Source organism: Apis dorsata, unplaced genomic scaffold, assembly GCF_000469605.1.
Source record: "Apis dorsata unplaced genomic scaffold, Apis dorsata 1.3 scaffold_353, whole genome shotgun sequence".
In the NCBI taxonomy this organism is placed as follows: domain Eukaryota; kingdom Metazoa; phylum Arthropoda; class Insecta; order Hymenoptera; family Apidae; genus Apis; species Apis dorsata.
Genome location: NW_006263619.1, coordinates 588,766 through 597,026, shown reverse-complemented (window position 1 = coordinate 597,026; position 8,261 = coordinate 588,766).

Below are 8,261 nucleotides of genomic sequence, written 5' to 3'. Positions count from 1 at the left end.
TCGAGAAATTATTTAAAGTTTTATATTTGCGATAATTTTGCGACAATGAAAATAGATGTCTTGAGTCTTATCACAAATATTCGTCAAACTTGATAACACTCTCTCAATATTGCCGATACACATTTTCTTTTTTTATTGAAATCAAATAATTTTCCCGTGACACTAAGAAGAATAACATTTAATTTCTTTTCGCGATTACTTAAATCGAACGAGTTGTATTTAATTTCAACTTCAGTGGGTACTCAAAATTATTAGAGTTTTATCTTAATTCCATTATTCTGAGAGGAGATGGTTTGGCAATGCCCTCGTAAGAAGACAATTGAATTTACGATGTAAAAACAACACCGTTCTTAACGATTCGTTTGCAAGGTTGGAGGATCCAGTTTGATAGGACGAATCGCTTGTCTCAGTTCCGGAAGTATCATCGTGAGGCATTTTATCAAAAGTTTAATACAAACGGTAACTTTCTTCGTTATTCTCTTCCTTCCGTCAACATTATTCCCGTATAATGAAGGCGGGGGGGAGGGTATAATTTTAGAGGAGGACACACTCTTATCGCACTCGCACTTGGTCCGCGATGAATCGAGACAAACATCGCGTAATTTTATGGGAAATGTACAACTCTACCTATAAATGATAATATCGGTAAATTCGAAACGCGAGAAATTGTTAATAACAAAATTATAACAGCTTTTTGGTAATTTTAATCTTATATTTTTCTCATTATAATTAATTTTTTTGAATTAATTCTTTTTAAACAATTTAATTTTTCTTTATATTTCAGCAAAAATTTTATTTCAGTATATAATAATTTGTTTTAAATTAATCATTTATCAATTCGTAATTTTTCCCCTTTTGTGCAATAAATGGATAAAATTTTTTGAGCAGAAGTGTGTACATTTAATAATTTTCATTTAATAATTTCATCGAAATAGTTAAAATATTTTCAGCGTGTCATATTTTTGTTTAAAAAATAATTATTTGTACATTGTTTCGAAGAAATTTTCAAACTATAGTAACTTTATATATTTTCGTATAATGGAATAAATATACAAACATCAACAAATATTAATGCGAGAAATTCTAGATATATTTCAAATTTTATCAATGAACAATATTTTCCATATTAAAAGGAAACACACAGTTTATTCAATATAAACTTGCTGACGATAAATATGTATTTTTATACGAAGGTGTCCCAGGCAAAACATAGATACATATGCACACGAAAAAAATTCAATCAAAAGAAACTCGAATATTCGAATTCAGAAAAAACTTTCACATTTACTCACGTTGATCGTATAGTTTTTCAATAGATTTTTATAATCTTTATCTCCACATAGATAAAAATTTTCTTTTCAATTTTACAGCAATAAGATGTCTAACTTAATTTTTAAATCATCGAAGAAAAATTATGCGAAAACGTTGGTTCATTCGATACGAAAGTTCATTCATTTAAATATCAATCAAGGTTTAATCGAAAAAAAAAAAAATCTCGAACACCCTTTTATACACGCACAAACTCAGAAAACGAATTTTCCATCGCATTGCTCATCGATCACCGTAATTTTCACTGTTCAATAGACTTTCGTGCAGAGAGAGAGAGAGAGAGAGGGAGGGAGGGAAAAATTATACCACACAATAGACGATTTTCATCCTTGGAAGATGAGAAATTTCCCTTCGAATATAAGTGAACTGAACCGTCTCGCCTGTCAGATACATGGGATGGTGTATCCTCGTTCGTGACCAGAGGAAATAGGGATAGGTTTCAACAAGCAACAAATCAGGCCGTTGATGGTAAAATGTCGAACCGCGGTATCGATTCGCGCATTGCTACGAATTACAGGCACAGGTGCGCATTCTTCACAGGAAGCTTGAGATACACCCTATTAAGCAAGTTATGTAATTAGGTTAATAGGATTTTCCAGAATTACCAGTAAGATTAGCCTTTATATAGACGGAAAGCCTCCGAATGTTACTTGCGCGATTCACTGAGCTACTTGTTTTCCCAGGCACGAGTCCAAATTCATTTTAATCTAAGGGGAAGAGAATGCAACTAAGACTAAGTTTCTTTTTTTTTTCTTTTTCTTTTTCATCCGATAGATTAAGATTATATTTGACGAAGGAAACAGATATAGATTATTCTATAGATTTTTAAATGGAATAGAAACTGTTGTAATTATGTTGTAATGAGATTATTTCTTTTTTTTAATAATTCAATGTGTACACGGTTAAATTTTGTATCATTACAGGGGAACGATTGTTTGAACTGATTGTGAAAGAAATTAAGAAGAATTCGAAACAATTTGCAATCTCGTAAGAGAAATGCATTAGAAGATGCAATTTGTTTCTCTGAATCATTATTTAAGCGAAATTGAAATTATTAATCGGGACAGATTTTCATTAATTCCAATTGTTAGTGATTAATATCTTTTTTAATAAATTAGTAGACATTATTTCGAAGAATTTTTAAATCATTATTTAAGCAAAATTGATATTATTAATCAGGACAGTTTAAAATAACTATTTCAATGATTTTCATTAATTCCAATTGTTAGTGATTAATATCTTTTTTAATAAATTAATAGACACTATTTCGAAGAATTTTTAAATCATTATTTAAACGAAATTGAGATTATTAATTAGGACAATTTAAAATAATTATTTCAATGATTTTCGTTATTTCAATTGTTAGTGATTAATATCTTTTTTAGTAAATTAGTAGACACTATTTCGAAGAATTTTTAAATCATTATTTAAGCAAAATTGAGATTATTAATCAAGACAGTTTAAAATAACTATTTCAATGATTTTCATTAATTTCAATTATTAGTGATTAATATCTTTTTTAGTAAATTAGTAGACACTATTTCGAAGAATTTTTAAAATGATATTTGTCATACTCTTAGAACTCTTTGTTAATGCTAAGATGTATCTTTGTAGAATTGAATACTTCAAGTGCTTAAACTAACAGTGACACGAATCTTGTACCAAGTAGGAAAAGATCAACTTGTTCACGTGCTAATGTTAAATCAATATAACCATTTTACAACCATGTACGTTCGCCATCTTATCCAAAGATAATCGTAACATTATTTATTAAAAATACGTTGTAATAAAATTTTATAAGAAACGAAAATGTCACTAATTATATTATCTTCGTCTTATCAACGTTTTACTTTCATCATATATCTTTCCAATTTCAAACAGTCGATAATATTCAAACACACACGTTAATTCAAGTTTCGACGAACAAATATCTTCGATTATTATTTAACGACTTGAGCTCGATAGTTGGCGAAGAAATTAAGATTAAACTCATTAACAAATTGCTTCAGAATAGTGGCAAAATTTAATTACGAATAACTTATTCCATAAGTTCTTCCCATCCTCTTTTTTTCCCCCTCCCTCCTTCTGCCCTCCCCCTTATACAACTATCTTTCCGCTTCCGTATCTTTTCCTGTGATCCGCTCGGCCAATTCGCATCTTCCCTGATATCTTAATAAAGCCTCGGTCGCTCACGGTGTACTCACGGTCGTGGCAAGTAAGCCGACTCTCCTCAGATCGGAAGACTTGCTCACGGCTGGGACTTGGATCTCCGGTAGTAAAATACGCGGCTTAATTGCTTAATTTCTCACAAGTAAGCCCTCGCTCAGCGTCAAAGAACAAAGGCGAGCACCCGTTACTTTGGCCTTCTTACTTTTACGCGCTATCAACGTTGCTCGTCGCGTGACACTTTAATTATGCCGGCGTGTAAATCCAACTAAAGCCAACTTCCACGGTGAAAACTCGATTCGATTGGCAATTAACGTGTACCGCGATACAATCTTTCCTTTACACCGCCTCCTCCTATGCGGAATTTCCCTCCCTTTCTTCTTTTAATCCGGTTCCACGAAATATCGAATTTCCTTCTTTCTTTCTTCTTTCAAACCGTTTCCGTCCCGCGAGAAACGAAACGAAGTTTTTTCCTTTTTTTCCAATTATTGATTAATTTCTCTTTGTATTGAGCACACAGAGTTATTAGCGGAATGTAAGGAATATTGGAGTTGATTGATTAATTTTGTTTCTCTTTTATTTATTTTTTTTTTTTTAATTCGTTGTTTTGTAGGCTGAATTTTTGTTGTTTTATTTTGTTATGTGTATTTGATGAATATTATATTATAGTTAATATAGGTTTCTTTTTAATTGTGTTTAATTTTTTTTTAATGAAAATAAAATTCATTAAGTATATCGTTCTCTTCGAAATAAATTATTGAAAAATTTTTGAAATTCATGTTTTCAGTCATTGTTGCTGTTTATTGCTTGAAATTTTATTAAATCCTAATTTTTCTTTTTTTATAAATCTTATTTATAATAATTAATATTAAATATTTAACGAATAGCATTAGGATATCACATTAAACATCAGAATTCATCATCAGAATTCATTTCAATTCATCGATACAATGTTAAAATGTTTAATAAAGAAATGTAACATTAATAAAAGATATTATTTCTTCTACATGTGTTAAAAGTATCATGAAATTATACAAGTATTTGGTTTTAATTATTCTTTTTACGGTAATTAATAATTAACTCCTCCATTAAACAAAATTTATATTAAATTATGTTCTACTTCAATATATAAATAATTTAATATAATTTTCATTCTCTTATTAAGATTTCATGATATCTACATATGCAACTGTATTTCATTTCAGTGAGGAAATAAATGAATGAGCTTGGTCTCGTAATGAAGTACAAATGCTAGTACTTGAAAAGCAGTTAGCCACAGACAGTACACGAAGAATCCATTTCCCAAGTCTCGATACTTTCCAATCTTTGCTAAGTGTCTACGTACAGTATTACCATAATGTAGACGGAATTCAGTCTTTCCGCTATTTCTGAGATTAAATTGCTTCTACTTCGATTGAAGTTCGTAATGTCTTATCCTCAAATTCTATTGCTTGACCTAATCACTTCTTTTTCTTTCAGTTTGAAACACTTTTCCCATCAACGTTGGCACTATAATAATTACAATTCGTAAATGAACTCGTAAATATTTTCATCCAATTTTAAAATGTCAATCATTGTAAAAATGTTAAGTGATTCCTCGAAATAAATGTGTGAAAACTTATAATTGTAACAAATCGAGATGTTATATGAGATAGAATTTTTTAAAAATTTCAAAAATTTATTATCAATTAACCAGGAAGAAGAAGAGAAAATTTATAATAAAAATATTAAACTTTTTCGTGAATTTTTAATGAAAAATTATAATATTCATGATTTTATTATTATAAGTTTAAAATTAAAAGTATCTTAATAATTGCAACAAAAATCATTCAAATAAGTGAAATGATCGTGTAATTAACAATTTATTTAAAAAAAAAATTTAAATGAATAAAGAATTTTAAAACTGGTAATTTTTATAAATTTAAAATAAAACTATTAAATTAATGAAAAATTATTATAATTCAATTTATATTATGTTTAAAAAAATGATATTTTATATGCATTAATTATCACTCGACACTTTACAAAGAACCATTATAACCAGATAGATAGTTCTAATTATTTTCACTTCACAATTTTGAAAATATTAATTATAAAAATTTCAATTTTCTTTCCATATAATATATAATAATAATTAAACTTTTATGAAACATATTCTACATCCGACGGTATACTTCTTTGTTCCGAATAAAAAATATTTTTTCTCGAAAAGTATACATTTTATTATCATTCTATATACAAATAAAATTCTAATTTTAATATTCAAGCATTGCAAACAATTCCACAGTTTTGCCTTTCCTTCCCTTTCTCGCGGAACTCAGCAATTTTCCTTATTAAAATTCGAATTAGATAAATATAGACAAATAAATTTTTCAAAGATTTGTGATATTAATTCACAAACGATCCACGATCTATATATACGGTTTTTCGAACTTTTATGAGCTTTTAAAAGAATTCAACTTCACACTTGTCCGCGTTATTTTACTTTATTTCCCTTCGCCATATCAGGATGTATGCATTGACTCGTCCTGTCATCCGACGATTACTCTGGGATAGAAATAAAAAAAAAACTATTTCTCTTGTTGCTGATTGATTGGCGTGTTAATATTTCTTTTTTTTTATTCGTCTTATCGAAAAAATTAATTGCATTTTCTTCGAAATGAAAGCTGTGAATTTTTTTTTGCTAAGGAACACTTTTTTGATCTTCTTCTGTCATCAACACGTTTGAATCGATGTTGTCAAGTTGTAGTATTAATTGCATTGTTTAATATAAATAATTTTGTGGTTTAAGCCGAAAAGTAATCGTTGCTTTTTATTTATGTATGATTTTGAATATGAGGATTTTTATTTGATGATCGATAGAAAATTGATTGATTGAAATTGAAGTAAAATCAATTTTAGAAATTTAGAAATTTATTTTTTTGAATTGTTTAATTAAATAAGTAGATTCAAATTAAGTTAATATGATCTATTTAATGAATATTTATTATAAGTAATATAATTGTGATATAATATATAATAGTATATAATTTATTATTAGATAGACTTCAAATAGTGTATAACGTCATTTTAAAATTTCAGTTTCAATTGTATAAAGAATTATTTATTGTATCAATGTGTTTCAAGATCAAGTTAAGATTAAATTATTCAGCAAAAGTTTACAGTAAAGAATCAAATAAATCATATACAGGTTTGATAAATGAATAAATATAGTTAATAAATTATATAAAGAAATTTTAGTTCGCTATAGTGATATTTGATTACGAAAACGATAGTCAGCGCAGAGAATTAAAAAATAAAATAAAAAATGACGATAAAATTTAAAAATGAAATAAAAACAATTCAATTGAGTATGAATATAACGTATCCATCAAATTTTTTCTGACGCAGTACTAATGAATTACCAACGATTCTGTTTGTTGCAATATTTTCAAAACTGCAAGCTTTCTCATTTTTAAATTGAAAAGAAAAAAATCAATTTTCGAAAAATAGGATTAAAAAATTGCTTAAAAATTGGAAAATTGAGAAATAGTAAACATTTGAATTTCTTAATGAAAAAACACATAATTATTTATGTAAATGAATGAATACTGAAACAGAAACTAAAACTAAAACTATTAATTTAGTATATAATTGCACATATCATATGCCATATATATACAAATATTTGTATATCTGTGTATGTATGAATTGTTAATAAATCATTATTATTATTTAATATATTTGTTACATTAAAACTGCTCTATTTATTAAAGTAATAAGACAAAATTTATATTGAATAAATATTTTTATAAATGTCATTGTTGCTAAGTAAATATCCAGAAAATATTATATCTACTATATGGCATGTCTATCTATTATGCTATATGATATATTTAATTATGTATTAAAGTTAAGTTGATTGTCTGTTTCAGTATTCACGTTTATATAAATAATTATATTTAATAATTTAAGCACTCGAATTTCAAGCAAAAAAATTTGAGTTCTTATCATAAAGATACAAAATGCAACGAATAAGAATTTTTATGAATATATTAAAGTTTAAATTCTATCTTGGTTTATGTAAGAGGGTACTATAATACCGCATTTAAATATCAAATTTAGAAATAAAAAATAAAAAGAGTGTATAAAATAATACTTTTATTTTTTACGGCTGCCATTTCAAGAAATTCAAGTTTGAGTTCATTTAAAAATTAAGAATATAGAAGTATAGAGTATATAGTTTTCAAGTAACTTGTTGAATTGATTCAAAAATTGCTTAATATCAATAATTCAAAAAATTAATTCATATTATCATTGATATAAAATAGTTCCAATAATATAAAAAAAATTTCTTTGACGATATCAAATGCAAACACCACACGATTTCATCAAAAATTAAAGCCCCAATAGAATTTCTATTTTATATTTCCTTTCATTTATACTTTGAATGACTTCTTTGCAGTTGTATCGGCGCACCACATTATATAACATCCACCAAATAACTATCTTTCAATGATTATGCGACGAAACACTTTTTATTTTTCTCCTTTAACTAAAATAAAAATATCGAGATCTACGAGGAAGCGAAATTTTTTTCTCCCTGTCATTCGCGAAATATAAATCATCGTGTACGCATTTTTCCAATCTATCGATGTATCGATATGTAATATCGAAAGCGTAACACAAGAAACGTAACATCGAAAGAGAGATTCTCTTCATCGTCCATAATGTATTTCCTATAAAATAATTTCCAACAGGACCAATTCGTTCGATCCTCGATAAAT